This window comes from Eutrema salsugineum, unplaced genomic scaffold, assembly GCF_000478725.1.
Source record: "Eutrema salsugineum unplaced genomic scaffold, Eutsalg1_0 scaffold_2, whole genome shotgun sequence".
Taxonomy (NCBI): Eukaryota; Viridiplantae; Streptophyta; class Magnoliopsida; order Brassicales; family Brassicaceae; genus Eutrema; species Eutrema salsugineum.
This window is the reverse complement of record NW_006256829.1, coordinates 16311400-16335162: the sequence shown is the minus strand read 5'-3', so window position 1 is coordinate 16335162 and position 23763 is coordinate 16311400. Positions and strand designations below refer to the sequence as shown.

At 44.6% G+C, this 23763-nt stretch overlaps 2 non-coding genes across 2 annotated transcripts; both read left to right on the top strand.

Annotated features, from left to right (window-relative positions):
• Nucleotides 1-5141: 5141 nt before the first annotated feature.
• Nucleotides 5142-5248, top strand: LOC112087039. Its single transcript, XR_002899886.1, has one exon. It is a non-coding gene; the product is annotated as a small nucleolar RNA R71 (small nucleolar RNA).
• An 18115-nt stretch (nucleotides 5249-23363) lies between these two features.
• LOC112087033 lies at nucleotides 23364-23470 on the top strand. The gene has a single exon (XR_002899880.1). It is a non-coding gene; the product is annotated as a small nucleolar RNA R71 (small nucleolar RNA).
• The last annotated feature ends 293 nt before the right edge of the window (nucleotides 23471-23763 follow it).

Below are 23763 nucleotides of genomic sequence, written 5' to 3'. Positions count from 1 at the left end.
CTTATGAACTCTCCCAACATCAAGTTTGAAGAAGAAGCTGTGAGAGAGGATCTTGTAGACATATCTCAGCACTGGATTTCTTATCCAAGAGGACTTAGCTGCTCCAGCTGTGTACTTCCCAGAAGCTATTGATCTCCATAAAGCTTGAACATCTTCTTTTCTAAGACCAATCTGGTTAGAGAGAGGAACGTTTTTAGGCGCAGAAAACCCAAATATCTCATTCAATTCCCTGAATGGCACTGTGTAGGCCTTTCCTTTCACCGTAAACTCCATGTATCCAAGACCATCCCCTTGAAAAATTCTTGAATCCCTTGGGTAGTACATAAAAGCATCAAAAGAAGGCAAGAACTCTTGAGACTCCTCTTCATATGCAGTCTCTCTCAGCTCCAAGAGTGATTCAATGCCCATGTTTCCAAGCAAAGTTTTAACATCTTCAAAGATGCCAATCTTCTTCAAAAAGTCCACATCAGGGAACCTCCCTTGCTGGATCCCCATCTGTTGAAACTTGGCCAGATAATCAGGTGTTTCTGGTTCAGTTTTCTTGATCCTCTTTGATGCCTCTTCAATGGTGCCTTGGGAACCTCCCATATAGCAGATTGAAAGGAGATGTCCCAATTGGAGTCTTAAAGGCTGTTCTATAAGCCCACAATGCATCATCCAGCCTTTTTCTCCAATCTTTCATGCTTGAGCTAACAGTCCTCTCAAGAATGGCCTTAATTTGTCTATTAGACACTTCAACCTGGTCACTAGTTTGAGGATGATAAGGAGTAGCTACCTTATGTTTCACTCCATGCTTCTTCAGCAAACCTTCCAAGTTTTTGTTCACAAAGTGAGAACCTCCATCAGAAATAACAACCCTGGGTACTCCGAATCTTGGGAAGATTATGTTCTTGAACAACCTGACCACTACCTTGGAATCATTGGTAGAGGAAACAATAGCCTCAACCCATTTGAACACATAGTCCACAGCCACTAATATGTATTGATTCCCATAAGATGAGATGAAAGGCCCCATAAAGTCCACTCCCAAACAATCAAAGACTTCAACCTCTAGTAATTGATTTTGAGGCATCTCACTCCTCTTTGAAATGTTCCCATGCCTCTGACAGAAATCACATGCTGAAACAACCCTCTGAGCATCCTTGAACATTGTGGGCCACCAAAACCCACTCTGAAGAACCTTGGCCACAGTCTTGAATGCTCCCATGTGACCCCCAAAAGCTGATCCATGGCACTCTTGCAACACAGGTTGCATCTCCTCCTCAGCAAGACACCTTCTATACAGCTGATCTTTGTTCAGGATATACAGGTAGGGTTCATCCCAATGGTATCTTTGGACATCTCTGAAGAACTTCATTCTGTGGTAAGCATCAAGTTATAGTGGTTCAACTCCACAATCAAGAAATTTTACAATATCAGCAAACCACGGCATTCTCTTCTCTTGGATGCTATCCACTTCCTCAAACTTCAAGTAAGAGCTAAGCACCATCAATGATTCCTCGGGGAGACTGTCATTAAAAGGGACTTCAGAGTCCACTCTTAACCTAGAGAGATGGTCTGCAGCTCCATTCTCTATACCCTTCTTGTCTTGTACCTCCATATCAAACTCTTGAAGTAAGAGAACCCATCTCAAAAGCCTAGGTTTGGCATCTTTCTTGGTCATTAGATACCTGAGGGCTGCATGATCAGTATATACAATGACTTTTGATCCCACCAGGTAGCTTCTGAATTTATCAAAAGCAAAGACTATTGCCAACATTTCCTTCTCTGTGGTAGCATACTTCTCCTGGGCAGAATCAAGGGTTCTGCTGGCATAGTAGATGGCATGAAGCTTCATGTCCTTCCTCTGGCCAAGCACAGCTCCAACTGCATAATCTGATGCATCAGTCATAACCTCAAAAGGAAGGAACCAATCTGGAGCCTGGACAATGGGTGCATTGACTAATGCCTCCTTGATCTTCTTGAAGGCCTCTTCACACTCAGCATCAAAGACAAAGTCAACCTCTTTACACAACAGCCTTGTCAAAGGTCTGGCTATTCTTGAGAAATCTTTGATGAATCTTCTGTAAAACCCTGCATGCCCAAGGAAGCTCCTTATCCCTTTGACTGAAGTGGGAGCTTGCAGATTCACCATCACTTCCACCTTTGCTCTGTCAACCTCTATGCCCTTCTCAGAGATCTTATGCCCAAGTACAATCCCTTCCTGCACCATAAAGTGGCATTTCTCCCAATTTAACACCAGGTTATGCTGCTCACATCTTTCCAGGACCTGTGACAAATTAGAAAGACAATCGGAGAAGGAGGAGCCATAGACAGAAAAATCGTCCATGAACACCTCCACCTTCTCTTCAATGATGTCAGAGAATATATGCATCATGCGACGCTGGAATGTGGCTGGGGTGTTACAAAGACCAAAAGGCATGCGCCTGTATGCAAATTTCCCATAAGGGCAAGTAAATGTGGTCTTCTCTTGGTCTCTTGGATCTATGGGGATTTGAAAGAATCCAGAGTAACCATCTAGAAAAAAAAAAGAAGGGATGGTTTGCAAGCCTCTCTAACATTTGATCAATAAAAGGCAAAGGAAAATGATCTTTCCTAGAGGCTGCATTGAGCTTCCTATAATCTATACACATCCTGTGTCCAGTTATAGTTCTAGTAGCAATCAGCTCAACCTTCTCATTTCTTATTACTGTCTTTCCCCCCTTTTTGGGCACCACATGGACTGGTGAAATCCATCTAGAGTCTGAGATTGGATATACTATCCCAGCCTCTAGGAGTTTGAGAATCTCTTTCTTCACTACCTCTTTTAAGTTGGGATTGAGGCGCGTTTGGTGCTCTATGGATGACATAGACTCTTCTTCTAAGTGAATCCTATGAGTGCATAGGGAGGGTGATATACCCTTTATGTCATCCAGAGAGTAGCCAATGGCTCCCCTATGTTTCCTCAACTCTTCTAACAACCTACGCTCTTGGTCCTCTAAAAGCATATCATTGATAATGACAAGATAAGATTCATTGAGACCTAAGAAAGCATAACTGAGCCCCTTGGGAAGAGGTTTTAGTTCCAGCTGAGGTGCCTGGGATTCATCCCAATCGGCACTGAAGCTGTCTTGCTCACACGGCCCAGCATGCTCCTTCACCTTGGAACCCACGGCCATGACTGCTTGAACTGCTCCTTGGCTTGTGTTTGAGCCTCTGATATCCAAGACCTCAGGGCCACTTTGTTCCAGTTCCAAAAACCTTGTCTCAGGACCAAGTTCTCTTGCATTGTCCAAATACAGCTTGTATCCTTCACTCTCCTCTGCTAAGAACCCATGGTCTCCTTGTTCTTGGGTTAAAGCAGCTTGAATAGGGTCATCAGTATTCAGTTCCTCAAGCAACTCATCAGCCAGCTGATCCATTGTGTCTACATAGAAGCATTGTCCTTCTATGGTGGGCTTCTTCATCATCTTATTAACATCAAACTTAAGCTTCTCTGACCCAAGTTGAAGCTCTATGATGCCACCTCTCACATCAATAATTGCTCCTGCTGTGGCCAAGAATGGCTTGCCCAAATTAAGAGGATCAACTGGTTCCTCATCCATCTCTAGCACAACAAAATCAGTTAGAACCTCAAAACCATCTATCTTGACAGGCAGATCTTCCAATATCCCAACAGGTAACCTAACTGATATGTCTGCAAGGACAAGAGAGATCCTAGCAGATTTGAACACTCTAAAGCCAAGCTTCTTCGCTATGGAAAATGGCATCAAGCTGACAGATGCTCCCAGATCACAAAGGCATCCAGAAAATAGCAGAAGCCCAATGGCACAAGGGAGTGTGAAACTCCCTGGATCAGTCAACTTTCTTGGAATGGACTTTCTCTGAATGATGGCACTGCATTCATGACTCAATACCATACCTTGAAGCTCTTTAGTCTTGTTCAGAATAGCATCTTTTAAGAACTTACCCATCTTTGGCATCATTAAAAATGCATCAATGAGAGGCATTGTGAGTGGTGTCTCATTTAGAGCTTTCTCAAATACAGCTTTTGCCTTGTCTACAAGCTGCTTCTTAAATCTCCCTGGAAATGGGAGCTTGGGCTGGTATGGAGGTGGTGGAACATATAGCTTTTCTGGTTCAGGTTCCTTTTCTACCTCTTTACCCTTTTCTTTCCTTGATCTTTCAGCAACTTGATCATCTTTTAAGGCTGCCTCCCCCTCAGTTTGATCATTGTCCTCAATGATTACATTGTTGTGCTCAATACCAGGTAGCTCCTTGCCACTTCTCAGTGTAATGGCTTTAGCATACTCCGTGGGATTGGGTTCAGGCTTACCAGGTAGTTGGCCTTGGTTCCTTGAGCTAGAGGCCTAATTTTGCTTCAATTCCTTGATTTCCTGCTGCATGGAGGCATACTGGCTTGCCAACACTTGTTGACCCTGAAGCAGCTGTTGTAGAATCCCAACCATATCTGACCCCATCTGTGGCTGCTGCTGAACAGGTGCTTGCTGAAACTGGTGCTGAACCGGCGCCTGCTGCTGGAACTGTGGTTGACCAAACCCTGCTGGTGCCTTTTGCTGCTGCTGTGAACTGAAACCAGAACCTTGAAAAGGTTGTTGTTGTTGACTAAAACCCTGATTCTGAGCAAACTGATTCTTTGGTTGAAAAGACCCTTGAAAGTTGTTCTTGGGAACAAAGTTCTGTGGAGCTTGAGAGGTAGGGTAGACTTGGTCTTGTGGGTTTGCAACATTGGGATTCCTGTAAGAGAGGTTCTGATTGGCATTGCCATACTGATATCTTTGGAACCTCTGATTCCCAATATAGTTAAGCTCTTACTGATGTTCTCAAAGCATTGAGAAGGTTCCTCATACTCTCCTACAAAGTGCATTGGCTTTTGAATGGCCAATAACACCTTGTCCAGCTTGCTTTCAAGTGTTTTAAAGTCTTTCTCATACCTTTGATCCCTGCTTGAACTCTCACTTCTATTGGCTCTATCAAAGTCTTCTCCATATGTATCATTGCTCATTGCTAAGTTCTCAACCAGCTCTAAAGCAGCATGAATCTCCTTACCCAGAAAGTTGCCATTGGAGTCAGTATCCAGATGGTTCCTAATCTTGGGAAGAGCCCCTCTATAAAGTGTGCTGAGAAGTGAAGCCTCACTAAACCCATGGTGTGGGCATTGGTTAGTGTAGCTCCTGAATCTCTCATATGCTTCACCAAAACTCTCATTGCTGTGTTGAGTGAAGCTAGAGATTTGGTTTCTCAGTTTAGCTGTTCTGGAGGTGGAGAAGAACTTAGATAGAAATGCCTGCTTGCATTGCTCCCAGATTTGAATGGAGCCTCTTGGGAGGTTCTTCTCCCACTGGTGAGTTTTGTCACCAAGACTGAAGGGGAATAATCTGAGCTTGAAACTGTCCTCAGATACTCCATTTATCTTTGTCAAGTCACACACTTTATCAAATTGATCCAAGTGTTCCAAGGGATCTTCCATTGCTAATCCATGAAACTTGGAGTTTTGGACCATATTCAATAAGGATGCCTTCACTTCAAAATTGTTTTTTTGCACAGGTGGTGCTTGAATTCCAGCTCCATACTGATGAGCATTGGCCCTGTCATTCTCTCTAACATAGACCTGTGGCTGCTCATATCTCCTTTGCTGGTGTTGGAAGGGCTGTTGGTGGTGCACCTGTTGTCTTTGCTGTACATTGGCCTGCTGATGAGTTGAAGCTTGTCCCACGTGGACATAAGCTTGTTATTGATGCACCTGTTCCTGATGAACATTACCCTGATGTAACCCTTGACCAGCTCCATTACCAGCGGCATTACCAACTCCATTACCCTGAGCCTGTTGCTCCTGAGCCGGTTGCTCAATGTCAACCACATGCTCTCTTTGATCTTCCATGTCAGCCTGATCAGTCTGTCTTCCACGCCTATCTCTTCTCCTCCTTGGGACCAAAAGATTAATGTTGTCGTTTAAGGGGAAAGGTGGACCACAGCTTCTTGATCTGGACCTGTTGTTCATCCACCTGAAACTCACAACCAGAACTTGAAATAAATTAGAAAACACAAAAGAAAGTGCTTGATCTCAAGAAATGACACAATCTTAATGCTATCACACTTTGGCAACGGCGCCAATTGATAACTTAGAGTTTTCAAGGCTCTAAATGAGGGGTTATCAATCCCTTGTGTCACTTTGCAGTACAAAGGGTATCAATCCATCATGTGTAGACACTAAGATGCAGGATCAGTTCTTAACTTCAAGCCAAATGAGTGAGGTTTTGATGTTACTTACACTAAACAAGCTTAGAACAAGAATTAAAGCTAATGATCAACTTAAACAAGTAAGTAAATAAGCTAAATGAGATGAGAATGTATGTATGATGATGAGAAAGGTCTTAGACATGATAGTGAATTATGGTGCCTTTGGTGCTAAACTAGTGAGCTAATGAATCATGTGATTAAGCAAACCATTCAACTTAAACATCATTAACTAAGCTAATCCTCTCATGAAGGCATTAACATCTATGTTAAAACAGTTTCCAACCTAATCATCATTAGTGAAACATGAATTTACAAGCATTGAGAACAAATTTAATCTGTCATTTAAGCATATAAACAATCACTCCCATGATGTATAATACTTAAACCTCTAACAACCTTGGTTCAGGCATTTCATCAAACACTTTTGGTGCATGAAATACCCAGAATCTAGACCACATATGATGTGTATGGATCTAGCATAGAGAACAGGTTGTAGAGAATGAAATATGAATGATCTAATCCCTAAACTCACTAATCTAACACCTAAGCACCCTGATCTACATATCTAAGACCTTAATATGGGGTTTACTCACTAATCATGATCAACATACTAGATCCTTTGCAAGATGTGTTGTTAATCATGATTAGAAATGTGTAAATGGAGATGGAGATGATAGATTAAGAAGAAGACAGCCTTAAACACTCAAGAATCTCTGAATCTCTTGATTAAAATGCCTAAAATCAGATATTTCTCTTCAAAAAGAGTTTTCTTACACAAATTAAAAGAGGCAAAGAAAAATGAGGAATAAAGCTTAAGTCCTTGGGGTAAAACCCTAAAAAACTATATATAGGTTCTAAAACGAACCGGGTCAGCCCGGAACAAACCAGGTCCTGACCCGGCTTTAATCGGTAAAATGACGAGTGTGCGAGTTGGTCAGGAGCTTCCCAAGTCGCATGCCCAAGTCGCACAGCCAAAGAAGCAGTCTTGTGAGCTTTAAGTCCTTTAGTTTCAGCCGCATGCACATCTAGGTGTGTTCTGCGAGTCTTTGTGCGATTCAGTCTTCCTCCTCTTCAACTCGCATGACCAAGACGAAATCTTGGGAGAATATGTGTGCGACTTGGTCCTCCTTTAGTCCCAAGTCGCATGCCCAACTCGCATGATCCTAGAAAGAAGCTTCAGCGAGATAGAATCTATGTAAGCCCAGCCGCATTACTCTCTCGGTGTAAAATGCGAATCTTCATGCGGCTCAGTTCCCTTTGCTCCTTAACTCGCACGAAAATGTAGCAGGGGCCTTCAGAAATATGTGCGGGATGGTCTTCATCACTCCCAATTTGCATGCTCAAGCCGGTGTAAATTGCGAGTCTTCATGCGGCTTAGTTCCAAGCTTGGCCAACTCGCATGCTCAAGTCGCACGCTTGTGGACTTAGTATTTTTCTTGCTCGAGAACCTTTGACCTCACCCAGTGTTACCTTACTCGCACATCTCAACACGCAGCTCAACCCCAGACACATTAATCTCCCGGCATTGCGAGTTAACCAAGTCGCAAGACTATCTAGCAGCCTTCAGGTCTCCTTGGACCACTTCACATTCGGGGGAGAGTAACTCTCAGAATATAGATTCGAACGGCTTGATTTCAGCTGCAGTGGAAATGGCACTCAAACATCTCAAACTTTGGTGAAAGAACCTTCGGCGTTTGGGAAGTGGAAGGTTCCTTGAAGGGCTCATCCTCGCAGTGCATTGACACGGTCGGAAAGAGGCTTATATACATGCGTCCATTCCGGAAACGTTATCTTCTTACTCATAGCTTCAAAGTGAATGATCTCAGACGTTTTGGAAAGAAGACTCAAATATCTCAAATCTTGATGAAGGCCCTGTAGACTAAATCGGTCTGGAAGTGCATCGTCCTTTGCATTCTTCGGAGCTCATCGGGTCGGTCCAAAACGGTAGCGAGACAGGCGTGCCTTCCGACGAGTTTAACTCTCTGCTCACGCCATCAAATCCTATGATTCTATCTGCTCTGGAACCATGATCCAATCCTCTCCAACTTTGATGAAGCACCCGAAAACTGAATCGACCGGCAAGACCTTCAGGGAACGCGATTTCTGAGATGTATCTGTACCCGGAAATTTTGGCCGAGAAACCTTAGCAGCGGTACGTGATTTGGCCGAGAGGCTCACTCGCGGTACATGAAAATCGCCGAGAAAAGTTGCCTGCGGTACGTGAGAATCGCCGAGAACCTCCAAAAACCCATTTTCACCATCTTTCGAGCTCTGGTCACCGTTTCTTTTCCTGGTTTCACCTTTTCAACTCCAAATAGCTCCAAATACACCTGATAAGCACTCCAAACATGCAAAGACTCATTGGGACCTAGTGCAACTCCTAAGTCCTAAAACAACACCTAAGGACCTAATATGTATGAGAAATAACATGATTTGGAATGAAATATACAACCTAAATGATGCAAATTATGAACATATCAAGGAGACTCTGGACTTGGAGCTTGTGGCTGGTTTTGAGGAATGTTGTGAATTTGGTTCTCATTCATAGCTGCTTGCTGATGGTTCTGCTGAGATTGACATTCATTTCTCTGTCCCATGGTCTGATTCACAACGGCTTGTTGCTCATTCCTCTCAGCTTAAGCCACATTCACTTGAGCCTGATACCAACTTGTTCTACATTTTGTGCCATACCCAACTGCTGAAGATGATCTTCTCCTTCTTGATGAGCGGCTTTGTCCCTTTCACTTCTGCCTCTTCTATCAAGCAAGGGTTTGCCTGCCTCAAAACTCCTGCTTCTAGTCCTTGGTCTATGTGACATAAACCTTCCTGAAATTGGTCGAATTCCTTGAAACTCGAACTTCCTTGTGTCTCGTTTAAACCGGACCCGTCCAAGTAACAGTCTAGCATCGCTTTATATTGTCCTAGCCAGTCCATTCCCAATATCACTTCATGATGCTTGAGTCGGACTATGACTAGATCCGCCGGCAGGTTTACCCCACCGATCATTACGGAGATGTCATGACCATGGTAACATGACCTGGCCACCTGCGGCATTGACTATCCCACAGTTTTTCCCAGGTTCTCTACGAAACCTACCTTTTCATATCATTTTCGGGCTCACAAAACTATGTGTAGCTCTGGTATCAAATAAGATGTGTGTTGCCACACCGCCTATTTCCAAGGTCCCTACACATTTATCCTAAATTCTAAGTTCCATCCCCTTTTTATCCCGATGCAATGCCATGCTCGTAATTTAAATTATGGAATAGGCTAGGAAACATACCAGAGATCTCACTGTAACTTCCAGCCTCATCAATTTCCTTGGACAAACCGGGGTGCCACATCCTGTCTCTTAGCTTGCTATGTTCCCTGCTATGGTTTCCCCTTTGTTCCATCTACATTTCTGCTTGCAGCAGCTTAGGACATTCCCTCTTGAAATGTCATGCCTTTCCGCAATAGAAGCAAGATATTTCCTCATTTTTAACCCTGAGCTGTCCTTGCTCATTCTGCGGACAGCTTTAAACTGTGTAGTTCTTGCTACCGCACTTGGCACATGCTCTAGACATTTTCCAGCATGTGCCCTGTGCTTCTTTCCATAAATCGCACATTCCCCATGTTTAGCCGAGGCTTGATCCCACTTCAGTTTCCTGTTATCCAGGATCTTACTCGCCAGGGTGGGACGTGTCGGGGCTCTTTCCCGATTTTCTTCCTCTATACTGGACTCAACAACCGCAGCCCGTTCCACCAGTTCTGCAACCGAGTTGAAGGTGCGTGATGAGCATTGGGTTCGGAGATCTCCTCTTCAGCCACTTAGGAATCGCCGGATCTGTGTGTCCTCTTTGACCATCTCTCTTCCAACACACAGTCGAAGACGGTTGAACTCCACCTCATACTCCGGGACAGTCCGGTTTCCTTGTGTCAAATCAAAGAATTTTCGCTCAAGTCTATCCCAAGCATTTGAGGAAAAATATTTTGGTTGAACTCGGCCTAAAACTCGGCAAAATTGTCAATACCTAATGATCGTTTTTCCACCAAAATCCACCAATTATGCACATCCCCTTCTAGGAAGTAAACCGTAATATCCTTCTTGTAATCCTCATGGCATCTCGTGGATTGAAATTTTTTACAAGACGGTTCCTCCATTTGTCCGCCTTTATCAGGGAATTGCCTAGTTCCCAACTTGGACACATGTGATGTCGAGCAAAAGCGGGGTTGTTGTTTTCGTTTTACTAAGCTTCAGGATTTAAATTTATAACCCCTAAATGTCTGCTAGTGCACAGATGTGCGCTGTAGTACTTAGGGTATCGATCCACAGAGACTTAGTTGTTTCAGTACGAATTCACGGGTATGCTTAAATCAGATTAGAACTAAACAATTTGGGTTTTGGTTTTGGGTTTTGGTTGTCACTAAATCTAAACTAGAAAGCAATTAAAAACTAAAAAGCAATTGACAAAAACGAAAGCAAACGAAAGCAAGTAGTAGGCGATTAAACAAGAGGCGATTTGAAGCAAGTAAATAGCGATTGAAAAGCAAACTAAATCGAAGGTTGTAAGCAATGAAAGACAAACGTTGGGGCTCAAGGGGAATTCGCAGGGGTTCATGGACTAGGCTATGTCAATTTTAAACAAGTGATAAAGGTAATCAACTACGTATGTTCTAGAACTCGAGGCACGGAAGTATGAATAGCCTACTTTCGCATCACTAAACAACTATCTCTCGCAACCCTGATCAGTAGGTTTCCACTCTGATCCTGAAAAGGAGAAGATGCAATAGCAGAACAAGACTCATCAATATTCACAACTCAACTACAGGTAGGTTTCCACTCCTATAGAAGAATTGCTCGTTTCACCCTAGTTCAGACAATCGATGAAAGCTTTCGCAACATATCATATCAGATCGGTGATAGACAAGACTTTTTTAGGGTCTCAGGGCTATCAATCCCCTTGTCAAAGTAGCATAAAGAGGTGTCAATCCAGGCTTGTCAACGAGACACTAGTCCATGTTATTTGTTCACTTAAGTCAAGACAGAAAGGTGAAGGTTTTTACTAACTAAGTGGCAAGCAAATAAGCATAAAAATAAGGCAATCAACGAGATTTAAACAAAGCTAAGATCCAAATGACAACTAAACGATTCAGACGATGACAATATGCAATAAAAGAAGAGACTTTAGACGAGGTAATCGACTCGGGTGCTTCCAAGTTTAACTAGTGGGTTAATGAATCATTTTATCAAGCGGTTTCATTTAACTTTGAACTCAAGGCATGTTAATCTTCTCATGAAAGTATTAAGCATCTAAACTGATCCTCCTTCCTACCAAAAATGTCTTTTGAGAAGCACGAATCAATCAGCAATAAGAATCAGTTCAAAAATCTCATTTAAAAGAACAAACTATCACTCTCGCGATGAAAGACTCTTAAACCCTTAACCGAGTGGTTCAGACATTTCTACAAACACTTTTGATGCGAGATATGTCTCAGATCTGAACCTCAAGTGATGTGCTTGGATCCAGCCTAGAGGTCTCGTCGGTTAAAGAATGAAACATGCAAGACTAGACATCTAAACCCACTAATCTCCCTTGAAAGCACCCTAATCTACTCATCTAAAGCCGCTTAAACGACTACTCACTAATCATAACGAGCTCACTAAGTCTTTTGCAAGACGTGTAGCTTGTCATGATGAGGAGTTTGATGTTTGATGATAAAGGAAATAAAGAAAGAACAAGATTTCTGATGCAAAAACGAGATATCGGATTAGATTAATCAAGTTTCACCAAAGAGGTAAGTTCTTAGAGCTAAAACTGATATATCCGACCCCTCCTAGGTTTTTAGTCTCAAAATGTATTTATAGCAAAGGGAAAGTGTCGCGGGTCAGCCCGGAACAAACCGGGTACTGAACTGCGTTCATGGGTTGATGGGGGAGCGCCACGGCGTGTCGGAGAGTGAAGCCGAGGTCTTCATGTCGAGGAATGCACGTGAGTCCAGATCCAAATGAAGATCTCGTGAAGAACACGTCAAGAACATGCATGAACCCTAGTCTTTGATCCATCTTTACGTGTGTGTTCTTGAGCCGCCTTGTTCTTGATTCTGGGTTTGTGACGATGGACCTCGGCATAAAATGCCGAGGCGCTTGGTAGTCGAGGGGTTCGGGAGAACAGGGTCTGGCATGCACGCCGAGGTCATTACACCGAGGTACATGTTCAACACTTAGTCGTTTCCAGCTTCATTTCTTACGTGTGCATGCCTTGATTCCAACGTGCTGAGGCGTCAGCACGAGGCCTAGTTCAGAATACTCCCAAAATATGAGCCTTGACTTGGCCGATGTCGAGGTAATGATACCGAGCCCTGAGAAAATACTTAGCGCGTATCGCAACTAATTTGGGCTCGTATCGACCATGTTGCCTTCCGGAGACAGTAACTTTCAATCCAAGACTCCTAAAGCTCTGGGACCAGTTCCATAGGCAAGATGACTCAATAAGCTCAAACTTTAGTGAAGAAACCGTCAGAGCTTGGGAAGTGGAAGGCTTCCTGGATTTCACATCTTTGAACCGCATTGGAATCACCGGAAAATAAACTTTTTGGACCGATGTGAACTCCGGAGACTTTATTTTTCGAACCACTGCTCCGAACTGAGCGATCCCAACTGTTCTGAAAAGGTCCTTCACAGTTCTCAAACTTTGATGAAGACCGGGCAAGCTGATTCGGTCCGGAAAGGCTCCGTCCGCCGTGACCTTTGGACTCCGCTGTACGGTTCTCGGATGCGCGTAATGTTGGTGCATCTTCCGGAGGCTGTTTCTTTCTCCCCACTGGTCCGAATTGGATTTCCAACTGTTCTGGGATCTTTGCTTGATTATCTCCAACTTTGCTGAAGACCCGGCCAACTGGTTTGGACCAGAAGGTTCCCCGGATTGCAGATCTTTGAAATGCGCGGACAAGGACAAATTTTGGTCGAGAAAAGCTTCCCGCGGTAAGGAAAATGACCGAGGGCTGTGTACCGCGGTAAGCTTTTTGGTCGTAAAAATTCCCTCGCCTCGGCCAAAAACTCAACCCGTGGTATTTTGCACCCGATCTTCGACCCATGCTGATTTTGGTCGATCGGTAAGGACTTTGGCCGGTAATGGTCGATCGGTAAGGATTTTGGCCGGTAATGAGCGATCGGTAAGGATTTTGACCGAGGTTTCTGTCCGTTCGGTACGCGATTTGGCCGAGAAATTCCTCCAAGCGGTTTTCACCATTTTTTACCCTTTTCTTCACCGTCTTCTTCTCTGCTCCTCTTCTTAAGCTCCAAATGATTCCCAAAGCACCTGATAAAGACTTCAAAACATGCAAAACTCTTTGGGACCTAATGCAAGCCCTAAATCCTATTTTCATGCCTAAAGACTCAATTTACATGGGAAAACACATGATGAGGACTCTAAAATGCACTTCAAATGATGTAAAATATAGACATATCAACTCCCCCACACTTGTCCTTTGCTTGTCCTCAAGCGAAGAGAATAAATGAGAGAGAGAGGTTGTAATGCATATGGAGCTCATATTTCCTTTTTAGAGAGAAGTGATCACAAAGAGAACTCGGATTCATGCTCAAATATGCAATGTAAAGCTATACTCAGACATTTTCCAACTAAAGTACGGAATCTCCACAAGTCATTATCACATTCAACTCTTTCACATTCATTAAGCTAGTAACCGGTGGATCAAATGATGCAATGTTCAAATAGGCTGGCTTGGCTAGGGTAAGGTCATGAGATAAAAATGATCTCATCAATATTCAAGCGGGTGCAATGCAACAATGGGATCACTCAATGAACGACCAAACTTTGGCAGAATGCTAAAGATAAAAAGCAACCGATGCATACAAGGGCAAGACTCATCACCCCCCCACACCCCACTCAAAGCTTTTCTCACTTGTTCACCCTCTCAAGATCCTCACTCTCTCATTTGCTTTCTTTTCACTAGGGACTCACTTTTGTTTTGATTTTCAAGTCTTGGTGTTTACTTATTCAAACAGCTCTTTTCAGCGATTAGCCTCTTTTCTTTTTTTTTTTTTTTCTTTTTAGAACACTTGAGCCTTTTTGGCTTCTTTTCATTTCAGAGACTAAACTTTCCTTTTTAGAACAACAGAGCTCATCTTTTCAAATTCAAGACTCAATTCTTTTTGTTTCATTCCCCTAGCTATTTCCACTCTCTCTTTTCCTCTCAGCTCACCTTTTTCCACTCACCAACAGATCTTTTCCCCCACACTTATCTCTCGCCAATACTCTCAGTTCCTTGATGTTGGAACATAGCACTCAGTGAGACATGCCCTTGTCGCTCTAAACCTAACACTTTCTGCTAAGTTCAGTCCAAGGTGGCCTTACAATTCACACACAAACATTGGCTCAAAAAGGAAGTTGGGTTCAAGGTGAGGGTACTGATCCATGATGCGGATTCAGCTACTTGAGCTAAGGAAAGAGGGTGGTAAAAACAATGATTCTAGCTCAAGTATGTGTATCGGTATCCACAAGCCAATTCAAGAAATGCATCAAAAGATATTTACATTTCAAGTTCAGGGTTATCACTTAGCTAGAGTTGAGTGTAATTCAGATTTGCTTCTCAGATTCAAATCGTTTCAAGCTTTACAAGCACAGAATGAGTTTCACAAGCATATTTAGTTCAAGTTCTCAAGTGATTTACTCTCTAGGAAAAAATCTATCATTGCTCCTTGCACTGATGCAATCCTACATGATGCAGCCTAGACTCGATCTTAGAATGCGAGATGCAACTAGAATGATGCGGTTTTACCATATGTACAAAGCTAAATGAGACTCAAGAATGCAAAAGTCAAATAAGAACAAAGAAAACAAGATCAGAAAACACAAAGCTCCTCCCCCACACTTAAACAACACAGTCCCGTGTGTTATAAAAGCGTGTGAGAGAAGTAAAAAGACAAACTAAACGAATGCAGTATGATATACACAAGATGCATATGTACAAGAGTTTGAAGTCGATACCTTAGTCGGAGAGGTCTGATCCCAAGTAGTACGAGGGATTGGATGTTGAGCAGGAGGGAGTGGACTGGCGTGGTGGGCTGCTTTCCGAGGGCTCCGGTAAGAATGCTGAGGCAGGGTCGATCCAATCTTCTTTGCCTGGTGGGAATTCCGGGTTCCTTGCGTTAGAGCTTTCTCCAACCTCTTCTTGTGTAACCGGTGCGGTTGAGGCGCCGAGTTCTTGTCCGGAGAAGATGGCCTGGCGAGTTGCTTGACCTTCTTTTTCAGTTGCCTTACACAGTCCACCAATGCATGAATGGTTTTGTCTTGCCACTTACACCACTTTTGGAGAGTGTTCACTCGCGAGTACAGCTTCTTGGTGTGGTATTCAGGCTCACCCCACACATACGAATCAAAATGATATCGGCCTGCTCCTATCCTTCTCTCAGCGTGCCGTTCTTCTTTATTCTCACATCCGGCCGGGCCGTTCTCGTTCTGAGGCTTGTTAGGTACGGCTTTGGTGCACTTGCGCATTGGTGGGTCGAGAGATGGGTTGTATAACTGATCTTTGAGGACGTAGAAGGAGACGTTACACTGCTTATCAAGCATGGTGAGGCCTCGGTTAGGCAGAAGAACTTGAGTGCCGTCTCTGTGCATCAGTGTGAAGTTGTAAACCCATCTATTTCCTGACTTGCCTCCAAAGAAACCACTTTTACTAAGTACTGCTCATCAATGAGACTCGGCCTTGATGGTGAATCAGGGAATATGAACCCTTGAGCTCTCAAGATCTTAGTGACAATCCAACCATTCTGAAGCCTCCTTGCTCCCTTCTTCTTTCGGTCACACCACACATTGTGTCTGTAAGTAAGCATTTGGATCGCAAAGAACGCGCCTAAAGAGGGTACATGCATTGGCCCTTGGAACTCCTTCTTGTTCTTCATTTGAGTGATGAGCGGCTTCAGTCCAAGTCCCAACAGTTCAAGCTCTGCCGTGTGAATGACACCAGGGTTGTAGGTAGAGAAGGATGTAGAGGCCAGGACCCGGTTGGTGTATCTGATCGCAGGGTTCCTGATGCAACTCGTCTTGCTCTTGCCTCCCAAGTAAGGTCCAAAAGCGATTATTCCCACAAAGCAGCCAACTCTTCTCTTGGGTACACGAACTTGTCAAGTGAGCTGCCATTCCTTTCAAACCCAAATATCTCGTCAAGCTCCTTGAAACTGACCTTGTAGTGCACGCCTCCCATGTCAAACTCAATGTGGCCGAACCCTTTGCCATGTAAACGCTTAGGATCCCTCTTGGGGTAGATGACAACCTCCAAAGTGGCAAGAAACTGTTGTGTAATTCCCTCATAAGCAACATTGCTCATCATGAAGAACTCGGCCAGGCCCATGTTTTGAAAGATGAGGGTAACATCATCGAGTATCTCCAGCTTCCTCAACAACTCCATATCAGGGAACCGACCTTGAGCTACTCTTATAGAGTTAAAGTGGTCCAAGTACTCCTCAGTAGTTGGGAAATGTTCTTCCTCAGGCTCGGGCTTTGGTTCCTTCTTGGCTTTCTTTCCACAATCGGGTTCATGAGGGACTATGGCTCTCAGCTCATCTCCATCGTTCTCAGTGGCTGCCTGCTTCCCATTTCTTCTTGATTCAAGGGCCGGCATCGGAGTGAGCTCGGCGGTCTTTGCTCGCTTAGCGGCTGGCTCACCATCGGGTCTTGCTGATGAGTTCTTGCTCGTTCCACCATTGCGTGCCACGGCCATGGCTTTTCCTTTCGTACCTCTCTTCTGGATCTCGTTTTTGTTCGTCTCATGAGTGGGAACAGCTCGGTCGCCGGTCATCTGCAAGGCAGATCCTCAAAGAAACCATTAGAATCAAGTATATCGATAAACACATGTTTCTGAAGATAGCAAGAACATAGCTCTTTCTCTAACAAGACCAGGGTTATAGCTTTTTCAAACATCAAAGGAAGTAAGAACAAGCCAGAACAAACAGAGAGAGACACGATATCTAGACAGTTCAGCTCAACGACTCAAAGCATCATTAAGACCGTTTCCAAGCGCATTTTCTCAAGAATTTTAGAAACTCAAGAACAAGTGATTTTCAGAGCAAAGACCGGTTTTTCTTGTGTTGTCTATCCTGATGGAATTTTTAAAATTGTTCCCAAAGGCCGATATGTTCTAAAAGAATCGATGCCACATTTTACAAACAATAAAGCTCGCAAAGAATGAAGGAAAAAGATAAGTTCTTTAAGATGCATATACCTTTGGGAATCCAAGATTCAAGTTTAGTGAAATGCTTATGCTGAATAGACAACACCCTAACGAGTCTAGAACGCTTGGAATCACACGAAATGGATGAGAAATGAGAGAGTTGTGTTCGTGAAATGCAGAGAAAAGAGAGAAGAAGGCGAACTCTCGGTTTATGGCTCGGGATGGAGGCTGGTATGGGCGGTGTCGCGCTTTCCAGCTGGCGTTTGGACTGTAGTGGGACTGGTCCCCCCTTCTCCTCCAGCTGCGACCGTTGACCGCGCCAAAACCAGCTTTGACCTGGCGTTCAAATTCGAATTACCGCGCAAAGCCTCCAAATGGGCGCGACTTTAGGAATGACGTGGGCCGTACGGACTAAACCGGTTTTTCTTGTGTTAGCTTGAGCGGCCTCGACTTGTTCCACCCCGAGGGCACTAAGCCGAGTGATTTGAGCTCATACTAACGAGTAAATCTCCGTGGCCTTCACGTCTTTTCCTTAGATCGCGCAAACCTTCTTCTTTGATCTAAGTGTCCCAAGTGTTCTTGTTTTTGATTCTTCTTAAAACCGGGCACCTCGGCACGCTCCACCACGAGGGTATCATGCCGAGGCCACTAGTTTTAACAAAGAACACTTGGTGCTGGGGGTTTAAACGGGCTGGCCTTGGTGTAAACTGGTCGCGGCCTCGGATCGAGGTTTTAGACCATTTTAAGTGAACATCGCCCCTCGGTATAATTATACCGAGGTGTTTACACCGTGGGCCTCCCCCACACTTAGTCATTTGACCACATAACTTCTTAGGCATGGCCATGATAAGATTAAGTCGAGGAGTTTAGCTGAGGTTCTCAAGCTTTTACTCGGTAAAAGGTGACCACGGTATGTATATACCGAGGGTCGATACCGAGGCTAGGTGTGCTCTACGACTTAACTCATCAGGCCGTGCCTTTTTTTCAAGCCTTTTTCTTACTCTCGTCCTCATGATTCACTGTCTAACTCCTGAAACACTTAACAAACCCTTCAAAAAGCTTCAAATAAAAAGAGAAAGAAGATGAAAAAAAACGAAATATGTACAAGGATAAGCTTGGGGTGTCTCCCAAGAGCACTTTGTTTAACGTCACTAAGTTTGACTTTTCATACCTTTTCAGGCTGATTCCGGTTCAAGAAGAGGAACTGAGGTAGCCCCCTCTCTTGTTTCCGATGCCAAGTAGTGCTTTACCCTCTGACCGTTTACCACAAAGCCTTGTCCATCTTTTCCTTTTAGAACGACCGCTCCATAAGGCCTCACTTCGAGAATTTTAAAAGGACCGGACCATCTAGACCTCAGCTTCCCAGGGAACAGCTTGAGTCTCGAGTTAAACAACAGAACTTGGTCCCCTTCTTTGAACTCTCTCTTGTGTATCTTCTTATCATGAAGCGCCTTAGTTCTTTCTTTGTATACCTTGGAGCTCTCAAAAGCATCTAACCGGATTTCCTCAAGCTCATGAAGCTGTGAAACCCTTTTCTCTTGTGCGGTCTTGATGTCAAAGTTCAGAAGTTTCACCGCCCACAAGGCTTTGTATTCCAACTCAACCGGTAGATGACAGCTTTTCCCATAGAGCAAGTTAAACGGTGAGGTTCCAATGGGGGTCTTGTACGCGGTTCTGTAAGCCCACAAGGCATCATCAAGTTTCTTGCTCCAATCCTTCCTAGATGAGCTCACGGTTCTCTCCAAAATGGCCTTTATCTGTCGGTTAGAGACTTCCACTTGGCCACTAGTCTGCGGATGATAAGGTGTAGCCACTTTGTGCTTTACCCCATGCTTCTTCAAAAGACTCTCAAGAGTCTTATTGATAAAGTGGCTTCCGCCATCACTGATCACTATTCTTGGAACTCCGAACCATGGGAAAATGGTACTCTTGAAAAGTTTTACCACCACTTTTGAATCGTTGGTTGGGGATGCAACAGCTTCGACCCATTTACTCACATAGTCCACCGCGACTAGGATATACTGGTTTCCATACGAGCTTATAAAGGGACCCATGAAGTCAATGCCCCAACAGTCGAAGACCTCGACTTCAAAGATTGGGTTTTGGGGCATCTCATTCCTCTTGGATATGTTACCGTGCCTTTGACAAGCCTCGCACCTTGATACCACATCTTGAGCGTCTTTGAACATAGTCGGCCACCAGAACCCGCTTTGCAAAACCTTGGCAACCGTCTTGAATGCACCTAAGTGACCACCATACGCTGAACCGTGGCATTCTTGTAGCACCGGATGGATCTCTTCTTCGGCCAAGCATCGCCTATAGAGATGGTCCTTGTTAAGCACGTAAAGATACGGCTCATCCCAATGATATCTCATCACATCTCTAAAGAACTTTTTCCTCTGATAAGTATCAAGATCCGGTAGCTCTAAACCGCAAGACAAGTAGTTCACAAGATCAGCGAACCAGGGGAGGCTTCTTTCCTTGATCGTGTTGGCTTCCTCCACCTCTAAGTAAGACCGGACTAGCATGAGATGTTCCTCGGGTAAAGCATCGTCTATAGGAACCTTTTCTTCAATCCTCAGCCTTGAGAGGTGATCTGCGGCCCCGTTTTCAATACCTTTCTTGTCAAGTATCTCCATGTCGAATTCTTGGAGCAATAGGACCCATCTCAAAAGCCTCGGCTTAGCGTCCTTCTTAGACATCAAGTACCTCAAGGCCGCGTGATCTGTGTAAACCGTGACCTTTGATCCCACTAAGTAACTCCTGAATTTGTCAAATGCAAACACAATGGCAAGCATTTCCTTCTCGGTGGTGGCATACTTCTCTTGAGCCGAGTCCAAGGTGCGGCTGGCATAGTAAATCACATGGAGCTTCTTATCTTTCTTCTGCCCCAAGACAGCTCCCACGGCATAGTCAGATGCATCAGTCATCACTTCGAATGGTAAAGACCAATCGGGAGCTTGTACAATCGGTGCACTGATCAAAGCCTCCTTGATCCTCTTAAACGCTTCCTCACACTCTTCATCAAAGATAAACTCCACCTCTTTGCAAAATAGCCTAGTTAAAGGCCTAGCTATCTTGGAGAAATCCTTAATGAACCGCCTATAGAACCCCGCGTGCCCAAGAAAGCTTCTTATCCCTTTTACAGAATTCGGAGCTTGTAGGTTCACCATCACCTCGATCTTGGCCTTGTCCACCTCAATACCATTCTCTGATACCTTGTGCCCCAAGACAATGCCTTCTTGTACCATGAAATGACACTTCTCCCAGTTCAAGACAAGCCTATGCTCCTCACATCTCTTCAGAACCTGAGAAAGATTAGCAAGACATTCGGAGAAAGAGGAGCCGTACACGGAGAAATCATCCATAAACACCTCAACTTTCTCTTCAATTAGATCAGAGAAAATGTGCATCATACATCTTTGAAAAGTGGCCGGTGCATTACACAAACCGAAAGGCATTCTCCTATAGGCATAAGTGCCGTAAGGGCAAGTGAATGTCGTTTTCTCTTGGTCTCTTGGATCTATTGGTATTTGGAAGAATCCAGAGTATCCATCGAGAAAACAGAAATAAGGATGATTGGCTAACCGTTCAAGCATTTGATCAATGAATGGTAAAGGGAAATGATCTTTTCTTGATGCAGAATTCAATTTCCTATAGTCAATGCACATACGATGGCCGGTTATGGTTCTTTGGGCTATGAGTTCATCCTTATCGTTTTTCACCACCGTGATCCCACCTTTCTTGGGCACAACGTGTACAGGAGATACCCACCGAGAGTCAGAGATTGGATATATGATCTCTGCCTCAAGGAGCTTTAGTATCTCCTTCTTAACCACCTCTTTGAGGTTCGGGTTAAGGCGACGTTGGTGCTCAACAGAGGACATGGGTTGGTCCTCCAGGTGGATCTCGTGGGTGCATATTTCAGGAGAAATTCCTCTAATGTCGGCCAAGGAATACCCTATGGCTCTCCTGAATTTCTTGATTTCATTAAGCAATGCACGTTCTTCATGTTCAAGCAAGCTATCGTTTATGATCACAGGAAAAGTAGAGTTCAAGCCTAAGAATGCATACCTGAGCCCTGTTGGTAGAGGCTTAAGCTCAACAGGGGGCGCGTCTGCCTCATTCCAATCGGCATCGAAGCTGCATTGGCCCGGAACAGCTTCCTCGGCCTTTTCCTTGTTCTCGCGCGGTTTACCATCAGCCTCGGTATGAGTTGTCACGGCCATGATACCCCGAGGTGTCTCTTCTGTTCCCGCGGATCCCTCGCTGTCTAAGATGTCGAGGCCGCTCTTCTTGAGCTCCAGAAACCTCGCCTCAGCCTCAAGTTCCTTCGGTTGGTCCAAAAGATGCTTGCACACCTCGCTTTCCTCGTTCAAGTACCCGTGCTCGCTTTGTACACATGTCAGGACCACTTGTAACGGATCCTCTGCGTTCAACTCTTCCAGGAGCTCATCAGCTAGCTCCTCCATTACTTCCACATAGAAAACCTGACCTCCAATGGTCGGTTTCTTCATCATCTCTTTCACATTGAACTTCATAGTCTCGGAACCAATGTGTAGTTCAATCATTCCTCCTCTCACATCTATAATGGCTCCTGCGGTCGCTAGGAACGGTCGGCCCAAGATGATAGGGTCTAATGGTTCCTCGTCCTTCTCAACAACTATGAAGTCCGTGGGGATTTCTATCTCACCGATCCTCAAAGGCAAATCCTCAAGCAAACCCACTGGTAAGCGAACTGATCTATCAGCTAATATAAGAGAGATCTTGGCCGGCTTGTAACTTTTGTATCCCAATCTCTTGGCCACCGTGTAAGGCATTAGGCTCACAGAAGCTCCTAGATCACACAAGCAGTTTGAGAACTTCAAATGACCTAAGGCACACGGCAAGGTAAAGCTGCCCGGATCGGATAGCTTCCTTGGTATAGATCTTCTTTGTATTATGGCGCTGCATTCATGGCTCAGTATCACCATGCCCTGGAGTTCCTTTGTCTTGTTGAGGATCGCATCCTTTAGAAACTTCCCAAGCTGAGGTATAGCTAAGAAAGCATCTATGATGGGTAGGGTGAGTTGCGTGTTCTCCAAGTGTTTCTCAAAGACCGCTTTGGCTTTGTTTAAGATTTTCTTTTTGAAACGCCCTGGGAACGGTATCTTGGGTTGGTAAGGTGGTGGTGGAACGTATGGCTTTTCAAGCTCAGTTGTCGTTTCCACCTCTTTTCCTTTGTCCTTGATCGGTTCCTTTTCAAAATCCGCTTCTTTACACGCATCACCTGAGGCTGCCTCCCCCTCTAATTGCTCATTGGCCTCAATGAGCTTTGTCTTAGGCGTTGGAGCTTGTAGTGCTTTACCACTCCTCAATGTAATGGCGTTCACATACTCCTTGGGGTTTGGCTCCGGTTTACCTGGTAAAGCCGGGCCTCGGGATGATGTAGAGGCTTGATTCTGCTTAAGCTCTCTGATATCTTGCTGCATTGTCGCGTGCTGGCTCTCCACTCTCTGCTGACCCTGTAACAGTTGCTGTAAGATTCCACAGACATCGTTCCCCATCTGATTCTGACCCGTTCCCTGATTCTGTTGCTGATTACCCATCGGCTGCGGATTGAACCCTGGTGGAAACTTGTGATGCTGCGGTTGGCTGGTGAAGTTGTTACTCTGAGCCGCTTGATTCTGCTGAGTGTAGCTGTGCTGTTGCCCACTGAACTGTTGCTTGGGCTGGAAGGTATTCTGAAAAGGAGCCTTTTGAGCATAGCTTTGTTGTTGTTGCTGAGCAGGGTACACTTGGTCTTGAGGGTTAGCTACATTCAGGTTTCTGTATGAGAGGTTTGGGTTACTGTTGTAGTTGTTAAACCTCTGATACCTCTGCTGATTCCATTTGAAGCTGTATCGAGTTGGTTTCTGATCTTGGGGAGTGCACCTCGGTATAAAGTACTCAAGAGGGATGCCTCTGAGAAGCCGTGGTGTGGGCATTGGTTAGTGTAGCTTCTAAACCGTTCCCAAGCCTCGCTAAAGCTCTCGTTGTTGTGCTGCGTGAAGCTTGAGATCTGGTTTCTGAGCTTAGCCGTGCGTGATGTGGAAAAGAACTTTGATAAGAACGCCAGTTTACACTGCTCCCAGGTTTGTATAGAACCCCTCGGGAGGTTCTTTTCCCACTGGTGAGCTTTATCACCGAGGCCGAATGGGAACAAGCGTAGCTTGAAGCTATCTTCCGAGACACCATTGATCTTGGTTAAGTCGCAAACCCGATCAAACTGATCTAGATGCTCAAGAGGGTCTTCTCCGGCTAGACCGTGGAACTTTGAGTTCTGCACCATATTGAGCAGGGAAGCTTTAACTTCAAAGTTGTTATTCT